This window comes from Protopterus annectens, chromosome 3.part0 (genome assembly GCF_019279795.1).
Source record: "Protopterus annectens isolate FY-2018-M chromosome 3.part0, PAN1.0, whole genome shotgun sequence".
NCBI classification, from domain to species: Eukaryota; Metazoa; Chordata; order Ceratodontiformes; family Protopteridae; genus Protopterus; species Protopterus annectens.
In genome coordinates, this window is record NC_056731.1 from 680,731,232 (window position 1) to 680,747,683 (window position 16,452).

Sequence of the window (16,452 nt, forward strand, 5' to 3'; positions counted from 1 at the left end):
GTATACCCTACTCTGATCTGCTCAGCCACATCTCCAGTACAGTTATGTTCAGCTACCCAGACCACCTGTAATACAATAGCAAACCGGCCTTCTGAACGTCGTCTGATCCTACATCCCAGTCACACTGGACTGCTGTTATTCCACAAACACGTATGTCTACCACGTTCACCGTTACCATAACAACAACCGATGGCACAATACTCTACCCTGACCCATCTCAACAACTATTAGGTGTCATCATAGACAATAACCTCACATGTGACATACATGTTAACCAGATTAGCCAAGCCATCAATAGAAAGCTAGGGTCACTTTACAGAATTAAAGCCTTCCTAGCCCCTCCAGCTAGAGGTGCCATAGCTCGCTCACACCGTGTTGCAGCCCTTACTCTCACATATGAACAAGACTGTCCTTAACAAGCGCTGGATTTGCTACAACCACATTGCCAGGCTTGCCACTGGCCCGCCTGGTAGGACACATCATTGCATCAATCTAAATCAGCTTGTTTGGCTTGCAATACCCAGCCTAATACAGTATAACCAAATGATTATGGCCTATAACATCCTGTATAATCCGGACAATACTCCTGCACGTAAATTACACTCACCCCCTATAACAATCCTAGACCACTTCGAGCCTCTAACATTGTACTGCTTCGGACTAGCGGGTCTATTAACACAGCTGGTGATTCTGTCTTTGCAAATCCTGTACGTAGATCCTGGAACCCACTTCCAGCTGATATTACCCTAATGTCCACCTTAGTTCATTTAACAGTAGACAAGGCGTTGTGGGGACATCTTACAGCAGTTCCACAACCAGATGTCCATGAGCCAGGGCAGTGGTGGGCGTCTGCGGCGTCAACGTGATGGCGGCGTATGCCGACACGGCGGCAGCAGCTGGCGGTCGGCGCGACAACAACAGGCTTGTGCACCCCCATAGTGCCAGCAGCAGCCCCAGCAGCTGGGTCTGTGCTGTCATCGAACGCCCAGGAGACCACGTGCGTGGCTCTGGACAGTCCCAACAGGGACATGTGTCCAGTCAACACACTCCTGCTTCTGATGACAGTACCCAGTCAGGCGTTGTACTGGATACGGTCCGTAGCAAGTACCCCCTGCCGAGCACAGATACTGTGTCCGTGCACACAGACACTGATCTGTTTAGACTGCCAGGTGCAGTCTGTGGCTGTCCACAAACCCCTGTATATGGCAGCCATGAGGTGGAACTGTGTGCGTGCATACACACATGCGAAATGTCAACACTTAGGGCAACCACGTACACGCACACACTGCAGCAACACTGGCCCACCCTGTACTGCTGCCCTCACCAACACACATACACACACATGTCGGTTGGTGGCATCGGTGGCTGACTCAGGCATACCTAATCCACACCCTGTGCATATGATGACACTGTGCCACCTCCTGCAATCTCAACATCATTGCAGGAACAGGTAAACACGTTGCTTTGTTGATGCACAGGGTGACTACATAGACGTGTATTATTAGTATCATGTTGGTAACAGTACAGTGTGCTGCTATGACTGTGTGTGTACCCCAGCATGCCTGCTGTAGTAACTGTATGAATGTCATGATTTGTTATCTGCACCCATAGTACATACCAAAGCATAACAGCTGCACATAATTGCATGCCGGTGGTAAGGTTGTCAACAGATAGCCACATACATGGGTAGCACAAGGGGAATGCTAAGCAAGTAGTGATATGCAATGGTGGACATGTACAGTAAAGGTGTCAAGATGCCCACAACAACTATGCCATGTGTATGTTCATGCATCTAGATATGTGTGCAGTACCAATGTTGTCCAGACCACAAATAAGTATGACATAATATCGGTTCCACCATGGCCATCTGTGCTGCGTATTCCTGGGTACATGTTGACAGTGCCTACATATATGCATTGTGAATTACTGTTATTGTTACCCCTTCTTCGTTGTATGATGCAGTACTTGTAGCCCTGTATACTGTAGCCTTGTATGCATGCATGTTCACCTGGGGTCCCCTGGAACACTGCTTACACCTGCAATGCAGGGTTACAGTGCTTCTGTAGACTGCTACTGACATCTGCATTGCGTACCATATGTATGTCAACCTTACACATGACAGAACAGCACTGTCTGTCCTGTGCACATGTAAGTAGCCTGTAGCACATTGCACACGTCTTACCGGCATATACCCACGTGTGCAGTCATATATGTCAGTGCTATGAGACAGAGGCAGTCCACCCACACATACACACCATCAGTATGTTGTTCCCCATTGGCCCTATGTGTTGGTACTCACCATGGCAATCACACTACTAGGGTGGCATGTCCAAGGTAACCTGTGAATCGCCTCTATGGTCCAGTCATGGTTTATGTGGGTCATGTGTCATCATCACAGCTGCCACATGTATACAGTCAGCCATCACCCTTGGCCAGGTATATACAACACATGTGTGGGATGCCACCACACAGCCAGTCTGGGGACTGGTCTCTCTGAACCCAGTGATGCCATACCCTGTCAGGTGGCATGTCATATATACTACGTGCACAGGACAAATGTCAGAGCCAATCCCTGCCGCTACTAATGATAATACCCCTGAAGACGTTCCTGATAGCTTTGACCAGTCCTTTACTGAGACAGTGCAGGCCCTAGCTTGCCACTACCTCCTAGCTCCCCTGGTCCCGAAAGCAGCACCCCTAGAAACTATGTGCGTCCAGCTGCCAACCGGTCACCACTTCACATCTCCGTATTACCGGGTGTAACAGTGAAACCCACTACACTGTGTGCCGATCAACACCCTGCCGAGTACCTATCAGCACCAGATGATGCTATTGCTTACCCGTCTCAAAAGGTAATCAAAGGTACTATGTCAGAATCTAACATTCCCACCATCTGTAAAATGTCATATGTAATCCCACTTCACACAGGAGGCAGCTCTACTGGCGTCTCCACTGATAGGCCAATAGCTATACACTCTCCACTTGCAGAAGTTATGGTGACTTTCGACATAGACAAGTCATGCACCGCCTAGTCCAACATCGCAGTATGGCAGACACTCAGCATGGCTTACGTTCTCATCACAGCACTCCGTCAGGCCTCCTAGCCTTTACTAACACCATAAGCCATACCTGCAACATCAATGATATATCCACAGCCCTGTGTTTGGATAACTCAAAGGCATACGATATGGTTGATCACCAACTTGGACTCTGCACCCTGCACAGACTGTCTAGATACTGGAGCCTTCCAATGGTGTCAACCCTACCTGCATGGTCAACAGCATGCGGCCTCTGGCAGACCAAACCCTCTAACCATCTACCAGACACCCTCAGAGTACCACAAGGCTCTATCCTAAGGCCCTTGCTGTCCTCCATCGTCATTAACGACCGTTATACTGTCATCCCAAATGCCAGCTGTATCCAATACGCTGTATACCCTACTCCGATCTGCTCAGCCACATCTCCAGTACAGTTATGTTCAGCTACCCAGACCACCTGTAATACAATAGCAAACTGGCTTTCTGAACGCCGTCTGATCCTACATCCCAGTCACACTGGACTGCTGTTATTCCACAAACACGTATGTCTACCACGTTCACCGTTACCATAAGAACAACCGATGGCACAATACTCTACCCTGACCCATCTCAACAACTATTAGGTGTCATCATAGACAATAACCTCACATGTGACATACATGTTGACCAGATTAGCCAAGCCATCAATAGAAAGCTAGGGTCACTTTACAGAATTAAAGCCTTCCTAGCCCCTCCAGCTAGAGGTGCCATAGCTCGCTCACACCGTGTTGCAGCCCTTCTGTATGCATCTCCTCTACTCTCACATATGAACAAGACTGTCCTTAACAAGCACTGGATTTGCTACAACCACATTGCCAGGTTTGCCACTGGCCCGCCTGGTAGGACACATCATTGCATCAATCTAAATCAGCTTGTTTGGCTTGCAATACCCAGCCTAATACAGTATAACCAAATGATTATGGCCTATAACATCCTGTATAATCCGGACAATACTCCTGCACTTAAATTACACTCACCCCCTATAACAATCCTAGACCGCTTCGAGCCTCTAACATTGTACTGCTTCAGACTAGCGAGTCTATTAACACAGCTGGTGATTCTGTCTTTGCAAATCCTGTACGTAGATCCTGGAACCCACTTCCAGCTGATATTACCCTAATGTCCACCTTAGTTCATTTAACAGTAGACCCAAACAACATTTGTCATGTAACTGGCTATGTCAGTGTATCAGGCCTGGCTAACTCGGATGTGTAACCTGTGTGAACCACTGTACTGTGTAAATACAATGTTATCCTGGCTTGTGCTCAGGTCTGACATTAACCTGTGGAACATGTTGGACCTGCTTACTTATGTAATCTCTGTTCATAATCTGTTTGTACTATGTCATGCTAGTATTTTCTAATGCTGTATCTGCTACCCTCGTAGCTTGTCTCCACGGGCCTACCTTGGGAATGGACATGCATCCAGTTGGGCTATCCCAGTCAACATATGTAGGACCAATAAATATATCAATACATGATATTACAGTGACAACAATACCAGGCAGACATTGCCACACACTGACAGCATGCTGAACACACTGGGGCATATGTAGGGACTCAGACTAGCAGCCTGCCTGTGCATCACACACCTCCGCAGCTGGCACACAGGCATATGTTCCGTTGGAACACAGCACATGCCACACATGGCACGCACATCCCCTGTACCGCACACCCACAGCCTGTAGGGCTACACAACACACCTGCTACAGACGTGTCAGGTACCTGTCATGTGTGCTGCACTGGGGTACCGCTCAACAGGCTGTATCTGGTGAAGGGCACAGTGATATGACTCAGGGGCACTATGGTCCACCACAGCACACATGCATACAGGTCAGACAGAGGCATGGACAGATATGACTCACTCATTGACCATGCCAGTGTGGCTGCCTGGGACATACCTCCCTGGACTACGTGATAGGGAACATAGAATGGATCTCGCAGTATTTGGCACAGGCCAGTATGAGCCTGATATTAGTTGCCAACATACTCTCCCCAGGTATTCTACCACTATATGTAGGAAGGCTGTTGTATGTCTACATTATGCTCAGTCTCCACTGTCATTCATAGGGTATCCACTGGCTGTCAGCGTGTGCTCACATGCTAGGGAAGCCACATTGCTGTTCACGGGTCATCTTGCACGTGACACACATGGCCCGATGTATACTGGCAAGGCTCCTTGGTACACGCATACTGCCTTATGCTGCAGGACATGGTTTTACATAGCGACCTCCGTGGGTATCGCACAGGTTAGGGCACTGACAGTGCTGCTACACAACTACAGCAGTGTACACCGGAGGATGCATGCACGGACACTGCCCTCAGCACGGTGAACCGCAGTGTCTGTGCAGTACCAGATGCATGAGTCATGGCTCACAGGTGTTACCCATCACTGACAGGCTATGCCACTTACCATGCCTGTTGTCCCCTACACATGTACCACACATGGATAGGGGTGTGGTATCCCGGGTCAACACAGATACACACACCTCCAGGTTGTTGGCACAGCACAAACCATCAGGGCCTACTCAGGTGCAGCTGACAGTGTGCCGGAATGCCATCTGGTCCATAGCATGGCACACACAACCTTCACATACACAGGACGACCACCTATCCTCCCATAACAACAGCGGCAATATGACAGTCCCATGAACTGTGTTTATAAGGCCATACTGCATCCAGCCGAACATTGTGTGTGAGCATTGCTGTAGCTACAACACTCTAGTTTACGGGTGCACAGCATGTGGTCACGAAATGCAGTGGAATGACATGTTACCACTACCACAACAGGTGGGAACATACAGCACCTGTACATTGACTACATGTACACTATATGGGCCAGACCAGATGTATCCCCTGCTGTAGGTCTTTCACCATAGACACCCACACTGTCTAGGGACATACCACGTCGGACCCTGCACAGCAGGACACACAGTCATATTGGTATACATTGCTAATACCATTTATCCACACAAAGCATGTGTCAGACATGGTAACTACTGCGGCTCACAGGTATTTCTGTGTATGTGTCACACACATATATCATGTGTGCAATGCCATTGCTGGGTTAGGCAATGGCATGCATTGAATGTACACACACCACAAGGTCATACTGTGTGACACAACCACACGCGCTAGTTGTGGGTTACCCAAACATACCTATCTGTACTCTGACGATGGTAATAGACACAGTAGCAGAGCACACTATTGGCATTACTAGCCAACTAGCCCTGTCTGGCTGTGCTGATAGTGTGGTGACATCCCCTGTGTTTACTGGTGGGGTATGCAGCATCTGGTGTACAGTATTATTTGCCAAAAGGATCTGTACCCTCACACTTGCATTTACACACACCCTACTACCCCACACATGCAAACATGCCATATGCAGGATTCATACCCCTACCTACCTATGTCATGACACGTGGGAGGGACGCATTAGCAAAGCGCACTGTTTGGTTTACTACATAGTTCCTCGTCTCCGGATATACTTAGAGGGTGCTGACAACATCAGTACTTTGAAAGGGTAATGTGCATCAGGTGGTGTGATCACCTGATTGCCAAAACTAACATGTCTTTCATACGGACATGCACACACACATGTATGTACAGGTTTCAAATCCCTACGTAATGACATTACGATACACAGGGGAAACACATTAGCAGAGCACTCTATTCGCATTACTGGGAGCCTTCCCTTCTCCTGCTGTACCTATACGGTGCTGACATCATCTGTGTTAAGAAAGGGGTGTGTGCATCCTGTAGTGTGTTCTCCCATCTGGCAAAAGGAACATTTCCCTCATACATACCTGCACACACACAATCACCCCCTCCCACATACCTGCACACACACAATCACCCCCCCCCCGGTTTACTACATAGTTCCTCGTCTCCGGATATACTTAGAGGGTGCTGACAACATCAGTACTTTGAAAGGGTAATGTGCATCAGGTGGTGTGATCACCTGATTGCCAAAACTAACATGTCTTTCATACGGACATGCACACACACACATGTATGTACAGGTTTCAAATCCCTACGTAATGACATTACGATACACAGGGGAAACACATTAGCAGAGCACGCTATTCGCACTACTGGGAGCCTTCCCTTCTCCTGCTGTACCTATACGGTGCTGACATCATCTGTGTTAAGAAAGGGGTGTGTGCATCCTGTAGTGTGTTCTCCCATCTGGCAAAAGGAACATTTCCCTCATACATACCTGCACACACACAATCACCTCTCCCCCACACGTGGCATCTGCAGGATTCAAACCACTACCTAACTATGTTCTGACACATGTGACGGATGCATTAGCAGAGCGTGCTATTCGCATTACTGGGAGGCTTTCCTTCTCCTGCTGTACTTATAGGATGCTGACATCATCTGTGTTAAGAAAGGGGCGTGTGCATCCTGTACTGTGTTCTCCCAGTTGGCTAAAGGAACATTTCCCTCTCACACACACAAACACCACTCACCCACACACACTGAGCATTTGCAGAATTCAAACCCCTACCTAACTATACTATGACACTTGAGGGCGACGCATTAGCAGAGAGTGCTATTCGCATTACTGGGAGGTTTCTTTTCTCCTGCTGTACTTATTGGGTGCTGATGTCATCGGTGTTTAGAAAGGGAATGTGCATCCTGTAGGGTGTTGTCCTATTTGCCAAAAGGGACATTTCCCTCACACATACGACCCTTCTCAGACAGGGACACACACTTGACATTCATAGGATTCAAACCCCTACCTAACTATGTTATGACACTTGAGACGGACGCATTAGCAGAGCGCACCATTCGCATTACTGGGAGGTTTCTTTTCTCCTGCTGTACTTATTGGGTGCTGATGTCATCGGTGTTTAGAAAGGGAATGTGCATCCTGTAGTGTGTTGTCCTATTTGCCAAAAGGGACATTTCCCTCACACACACACTACCCCCCTCAGAAAGGCGCACACACTTACCATTCACAGGACTCAAACCCCTACCTAACTATGTTATGACATTTGAGACGGACGCATTAGCAGAGCGCGCTATTCGCATTACTGGGAGGTTTCTTTTCTCCTGCTATACTTATTGGGTGCTGATGTCATCGGTGTTTGGAAAGGGAATGTGCATCCTGTAGTGTGTTGTCCTTTTTGCCAAAAGGGACATTTCCCTCACACACACTACCCCTCTCAGACAGGCACACACACTTGCCATTCACAGGATTCAAACCCCTACTTAGCTATGTTATGACACTTGAGACGGACGCATTAGCGGAGCGCGCTATTCGCATTACTGGGAGGTTTGTTTTCTCCTGCTGTACTTATTGGGTGCTGATGTCATCGGTGTTTGGAAAGGGAATGTGCATCCTGTAGTGTGTTGTCCTATTTGCCAAAAGGGACATTTCCCTCACACACACTACCCCCCCCCCTCAGACAGGCACACACACTTGCCATTCACAGGATTCAAACCCCTACCTAACTATGTTATGATACTTGAGATGGACGCATTTGCAGAGCGCGCTATTCGCATTACTGGGAGGTTTCTTTTCTCCTGCTGTACTTATTGGGTGCTGATGTCATCGGTGTTTAGAAAGGGAATGTGCATCCTGTAGTGTGTTTTCCTATTTGCCAAAAGGGGCATTTCTCTCCCGCAGACTTACACACACACCATCCCCACTCACACACACACACTGAGCATTTGCAGGATTTGAAACCCCTACCTAACTATGTTATGACACTTGAGACGGATGCAGTAGCAGAGCGCGCTATTCGGATTACTGGGAAGTTACTTTCCTCCTGCTGTACTTATAGGGTGCAGACATCATCTGTGTTTAGAAAGGGGAATGTGCATCCTGTGGGGAGGCAGACACCAAGCACACTCTGGCTAAGCTGTCATTCCCTAGGGCAAACGGCCTACTGTTGACCTCTACACCCATATGTTTAATTGTCAAATGCACATTATTTGTTGCTGATAGACTGTTTGCACATCTTTATTGCCATAACATTCCCTGTTTGTATGAACAACTTGTGCATCTGTGGAAGATGTTTGCATATGGGAGGGATCCACTATATCACATATGTCTCTGTAGTCATCTAGCTGTGTGCACTGGGCAGACTGCTATAATGTGGTTGGTTCCTGGATTACAACATAACAATACCAGCTATGTGTGTCCAACTGCTACACCAAGATTTGGCCTAAGTGTGTGAGCATGCCCAGTTCAGCCTTCCCATGGCATGTTGTCAATGTGTGTGAGCATGCCCAGTGTGAGCATTCCATATGTTGGACTCTGCAGCCCACCACATTTGTGGATGGGTGTGAACTTCAACAACTATCACCCGTTTATGGTTGTGTGTTGTGTGTCATGTTGTGTAGTTACGGTACAACTGCTTTGTGTGTGAACACAACAGGGTTATACTGTGCCTGCAGTGTTTGCATGGGATACTTTGCATACAGTTGTCAACATCCTTTCACACTGACCTAACACTGTAGTACTGTATAGTGTACTGGTAGTACTTTGACTGTGGTGGGCAGTATCCTAGGCTTTACTGCTATCACTGCTTTACATTTCGATAGTGGGCACAAAAGCCTGGTTACGGGACAGTTGTGTACATCTGACCATGTTGCATTCTGTTCAGATATGAACTACTTACACCAGGCTTGTCCGACATTGGTAGTGTATTCCACAACATAGGTGTACATTTGCAAACACTAGTGATGTGCCCTAGTCCATGTGTAATGCTAGTTGGGGAGTATGTTTGTCCTTCAACACACATTGTAAGTGGAGTTTGCCATGACATATGTCATGGTTAGTATACTGTGCCTCTGTCTACCTGTGACATGACAGTGGTACCCAGGTTAAATCTACCATCTCTCATCCACTCATCTCAATTCCTATTGAGGTAGATTGATATGTGACTCTATGGGTAGCCTGTGCTGGGGGTGGCTTCTGTGTTATGGAGCAGCAGTACAGCTTGTCCTATGTAAGTCAGTGCTGGGGTTCAGGTCTCTCATGTGCATAGCTCACTGCCATTCAGATTGTGCAAGGTGCAGCATGTTTATTGATGCCAGCAACACAGGCAACACATGGCATCTGGGCAAGCTCTTTGATACTCCTGATGAGGTACTGTTGGGGACTTTACAGTTGCTGTAAGTGTCTGCTGAGGTACATCCCACAGGGGCAATTGTAGTCAATTGTACCGCTGATGGTGGATGACTGCAGAGCCACAATGACCTCCCCTTATCTAGTTCTGACAGCCTTCGTGATTAGGTGGGTATATGGTATGTTCCTGTAAACACTACAGCACATGTTTGTCCAATGCAGGATATCTATCACCTTGTGTCCGCAGGTCTCTCATTACATGTTGACTACATAATGGGTTAACACATATGTGGTAATTGGTGGGCACTTACTGTATATCCATGGGGGTTGACTATACACGTTTCTGCACTTAGCTTGCTGACATGGCTATGGCACCGGTTGTCTGTTTCTATGTGGCCCTTTTGTGGGATGCTTGTGTCAGCTGGTGGATCATATGTGGTGAGCAGTTTGTAGTCCTCTGCAACCATGTTCGGACACAGTCCTTCCATGTTTGCCTGTACCTATGGGACATATATACCAGACGGGGGAGATCCCAGGACGAAGCCTTGTGGGATGCCAGTTATATCTGGTTTGTAGTCTGACATGGCTGCAGCATGTCTGACCATGTCTGTTCTGTCCTTGGTCTGGTTTGCAACCCCTCTACTGACATGTGGATTTATATTTAAGCTGGTGAGCCTATCTATGATGAACACATAGGGTATTGTATAGATGCCTTTGCAGGGTCCAGATACACTGTGTGGAGCACATTGCCCTCATCAATGACCTTACTGGCTGTTTCAATTGAGTCAAACATGGTTAGGGGCAGGATCTGCACTTGGGTGGGTCACACTGGGTTGGGTCCAGTGTCAGTAGGTCCCCAATATCTTTATGTCTGTGGTACATGCTGATCCTTTCCATAGCTGTGCAAACTGAGCTTCTCAGGATTCTGGGGTGGTACTGTTCAGTATCCATTCAGGCAACACCTTTGTTGGGAAGGACCACTGTTGTTGTACACTGCTCTTTGGGTACATATTCTGTGGTAAGGCTGACATTGAGCAGTAGTGTGGTTTTGCATTCCATTCATCTTGGAGTCCATGTTGCACTAAGCCCAGGACAACATCTCATACCATTGCTGCTGTGTGTTTTGCTTTGTAGATGTTGGCTGTTACCTCAGCATCTGCAATGTCAGGGGGCCAGCAGTCTGCTGGGATAGATATTCTGCATTGGGGGGGGGGGTTTGCACTGCACCTGTCAGGATGTATGTTGGCAGTATGTGTGTGTGTTTGTGATATTTGTGTGATTCAGGGCATATCTGTGAATTCCAAACATGGTTCCTACCATCAGTTGTGAAGGCCTTGGGATTATCCTTAGTGTCCTGTACAATTTGTATCTTCATAGGTTCATAGGGTCATACTAGGCTATCCACCCTGGGCATTTGTTAGCCTAGCCAGAGTGTGTGTGGCTTTTGACACCCCTTGCTATGTGCATATTATGGCCATTGATGTTTTGCTTGGCTGTGCCTCTGTCTGGACATGACACAGTGAAGACCCCCAGTGTAACTCTACAATCATCCATCCACTTGGCAAGATTCCTGTTGAAGAGTGTCAGTGAGGGGCTCTGCCTAACATGGAATGGGATTCTGGTACAGGGTGTGGGGAGCCTCTGGAATATGTATCTGTCCCACCAGCACATCCTATTTCATTATTAGTTGAGGTTGACATCTCTCCCTCTCAGCTCCAATGGCTTTGTGTTTTCTAGGGTGGGGCATGTCCATTACTCCTGTGTTGGGCATGGCCTCCTACAACAGGCATGCAATGCCTCTGTGTAGGCCATATGTGACTGGATTCAGCTGGGGTGTCTACAGCCAGGCAGCATATGACATGTATTTTTGACCCTTTATCCTATTGGTGAGGTACCTTTGAGGTCTTTCTAACTGCTGCAGGTGTCAGGTAAGATACATCCCATATGAGGCATTGTACTGGATTATGGGTGTGATTGGAGAAAGGTATAGGGGCACAATGACCTCTGTTGCCATAGATGTGACTCCTTTCCTGCTACAGTGTCACATGTAGACAGTCTTCCTAGCCACATTGGCAATGTGGGTGTCACATAACAGGTTACTGTCCACGTGTGTCCCTAGGTCCCTGGTTCCTCTTTCTATACATACTGGTTTACCACCTATGTGGTAATTTGTGGTACCTTGTTTGTTATTTGGTGGGGCATTCATACTGTCCATTGTCTTCAGGACGGCTGGGTGGGGTTATTGTGTGTGAGAGTGCGGTCTGTAGCATACTACAGACTGCACAGCAGTCTTGCCTACAGTTAGTTGCACATGTGTGCTCAATGCCTTGTGCATTGTCAGTTACCTGGACGTATGGGTGTCTGTGCTGACTAGGATACTCACCCTCCTTTTATGTTTCGTTCCAGGGTTTGGGGCCATGACACATGATACGTGGTATAACCTGGTAGTGCTGATGTGCTGTCAGGAGGCTTGCAGCAGGATTCTGTCACTGCACAGACATCGATGTTCTCCATTCTGGGGATGGCCTCGGAAGCATGCATATTGGGGTGTACACATCTGGCATTGGTCAGTATTTCCCTTATGTTTCTTCCCACTTATGTTTTGTAGGGTGATGGGTCAGTCTTTTCAGCCTTGCCTACGAAAGGCTCTATGGAGGTGGCAAAGGCCTTATCCAATATTCAGACGCCCAGGGTAACAGGTGCAGGCCATCCCAGGACAGCTGCGTGGCTTGTCAAGCATGACATCCCAGGCGGACAGACATTGCATCCCTTGGACTAACACCAGTAAGTGTGCCACTTGCTATGACTGATCATTCCGTGTTTGTACTGTGGCATTACTCTTGTAAGGGTAGGATGCTGCGAGCGGTGAGTGTCATACCGCCTGGACTACATAATCAGATAGCTCATCTATGTCTCTTTTCCTGTAGTCTAGGGTGGTACATCTCAGGTCATTCACACCAGCATGGACTATGACTGCATCATATTTCTACTTGCTTTGGAGTGACCTACATACTTCTGTTATGTGGCATATTGTGGCAGCCTACAGGCAGCTTACTGTACCCTTTCCCTTGTTCAGTCTGGTGTGCAGGACAGTGGTGTGTCTGACTATGGAGTCACCTATTACAACTGTATCAGGCATGTTGTTTCTCCTTCTGGCCTGTGACTGTTTGGCACACCAGCTTTGTGTGCTATGTGTTGCATGTGCTATGTTTGGGGGCTGTTTGATTGGGTGTCTGCTTTAGAGGCCTCTGTTGGTGTGCTGTGTTTCTAATTTGTGCCTCTGGGAATGTTTGTCTGTGTTTATGTGTTTGGTTTGCAGTTGTGATAGGTCTATGTGGGACTGTGTTTGTGGTGTGTGTGGTTACCTTCTCCTACTGACTTGTTTTGGGAGTACTGGGTTGAGGGAGCTCAGCCTCCTGTTTGGATGGATGGTTGCATCTCTCACATATTTTTGTATTTCTTGGGTGGAGTTGGGGGTTGTCTGTGTACTTGGGCCAGGTGTGACATTGCCTCAGGATTCACAGATTCCACTTGTTGTGGCTGGCCTTAGTGGGTTGCATGTGCGGACAGATGTTATTGCCATACTACTGATCTGTGCTTACTTCATTGTTTATGTTTGCTCTATCATGTAGTAGCTTCCTCGTTCTCTTGCATGTTTTGGTTATGGGTGGTGTCCACCATGCCAGATATAGGCACTGTGTCTTGTTTTAATTTAGGACTGCATAATCCAAGCATTCCTGGCAGTGTTCATGGAATGGCTGTATTACAGGTTCTGTGGTGTGGCCCATATTTTGCACCTGCACGGACCTTTAATGGATTCCACATCAGTTTGGAGGGTGCAGATATTGCTTAACACATGTTTTCCACTGTGGTTTCCAAGCCAGGACTGTGGTCAGGTTTTGTATATCCAGTGTGATTACTCTATGGTCTGGTTTTACCAGTGAGCAATACACTTCTCATCTTGACATCCAGTACCCATGTTGCTGATTATCACATCGGTATGCTTACCCTCTTGTGGGAGTGGTACGTTGTTCCTGGGCCTTTTGGTTTGTGAATTCTATGAACCTTTGTCCGACACTGTTGGAGCTAGTATAATGTTCCAAGTCTATATGTCTGGGTATTTGCAGTCACCCAATATAATGTGGGTTGGAGGACTTGATATATTCATGTATTCCAGCATAGGCCAGATGCAGTTCCTGGTGTTGGGACAGTAGTCTGTAGCAGGCTATAAACTGGGGGGCAGTTTTAGCCACTGTTACTTGAGCATGGCTAGTCCATGCTGCTTTTTGTTGTGGTACCGACATGGGGTGTGGTTATCCTTGCCAATTCTTGCTAGTCACCCTCCTTTTGTAGCTTGTTCCAAGTTTTGAGGCTGTACAGCACAGTATGGGGTGTAACCTGGTAGTGTTAGGGTGCTGTTGTGGGCCTTGCCTCAGTTTTCTGTTACAGCACAGTTATCAACATTCTCCATACTGGGTGAGTCCAGACTGCATGCATCTTGCTGTTTCAACTTATCCATTATCTTATTCTTATCCCTTCTGGTACCTATGGAGATAGGTTTGTCTTTTGAGCCTTACCTATTCAGGGCACACTGTGGGTGACGACAGCCTTTGCCAGTATCCATGGCCTGCACTGATAGGTGCACGCCAGTCCTAGCAGGTGGTGCATCATGTCATGCTCAGCATGTCATCCCAGACTGGCACACATTGGGTCCCCTTTGACTAACTGCGATACTTCAGTCAATTGTTGCACTTGATCATCTCGTTGTCATGTTGTGGCATGATGCTTGGTGAGGATAGGATGTTAGTCAGGGTCCACAGGTGTGCATATAGTACTTGGTGTTACATTACTTGACACATAGCATTCATGCCTCAGGTGGTGCAGCAGGGCTGCCTCTGTCGGATGCACATTACACTTCCCTGTACATGTTTGAGAGCAGGTTGTGTCATGTTAGGCATCCCTGTTACTATATGAGTGAGTCAGAGAGGGTATCATTCCCAAGGTTCCTACTGTGCCAATGTATGTGCTATGCGTTGCCTCTTTGCCAAGGCCAGGGCATACTGGGCACGCCTCCTTCTGCCTACTGGGGCAGGCTCAGGTTGTTCCTCCTCCGAGTCACGCTCTGCCTGTGCTGGCCTTGGCAATGGTGGGGGGCTGTTTGGCTCGGCCCTATGCTGGTCCTGCTGCAGCTGTTTTCGCAAGATCATATTATGTAGCATAGCACATACCATGACAATTTGGGTATATGTAGTTGGTGTGTACTGCAAGGCTCCACCAGATGTGTCCAGACACCGGAACCATGACTTGAGCAGCCCAAACACACGCTCTATCACATTACGTGTTTGTGCGTGTGCCTCATTATGGCGTTCCTGTTCAGGTGTGTGTGCATTTCTGATGGGTGTCATCAGCCATGGCTCCAGTGCATAACCTGCATCCCCCACTAGGTGTCCGTGTGGGATGTCCCCATTGGCAAATGTCTGTTACAGCTGCGTCAAATGCCAGATGTGGGAATCGTGATAACTCCCAGGGCAGCCAGCACACACATTCATTATTATGCCCTGGGCGTCACACACGACCTGGCAGTTGATGGAGGGGAAGCCCTTGCGGTTTACGTAGGCCCTACCCCGCTCTCCTGCTGGTGCTTTGATGCGTATGTGCGTGCAGTCTATAGCACCCAGTACCTCAGGGTATTCCGCTATTTGCTGGAAGAGACGCATATTGCTGGCCAATACCTCACGGGCATTGGGGAAATATACATGATCACCGACATGTGCTGACATGGCATCCAGGAACTGGTGTAGTACCCTGGAGGCTGATGCCTGTGATATCCCCATCATATCGCCAGTTGGTCTCTGGAAGGTATCTGTTGCTAGTATTCTTAGGCCAACACATACCTTGGTTTCCACTGGGATGGGTTCCCTCTGTTGGTTCTGTGTGTGAGGCGTGGCCTGCACAGCTCAACAATCTGCTGCAGGAGCTCTCTGTCCACTCTATAGCGCTCTACTATCTCCAGCTCATGTAACCCATGGTAGGTGACCCTGGGTCTGTACACTCTTCTCCGTCTCCTCAATGTGGGTTGTCTGGCACCATCTGCATTGTCACCACCCTCAGCAAGTCGCCTATGTCTCATTAAGACAGCTATGGCAGCCCCTAGCATTTCTGCTCTGAGTTCAGCTTTTTCAGTTTTCACTTCTATTAGCTTACTCCTGTTTTGCAGTGTCTCTTAATGACAACATCCTGCAGTACTGTTTGCAGTGTTTTAAGTGCTGGGCTGGCCTACTGATTTGCCTGT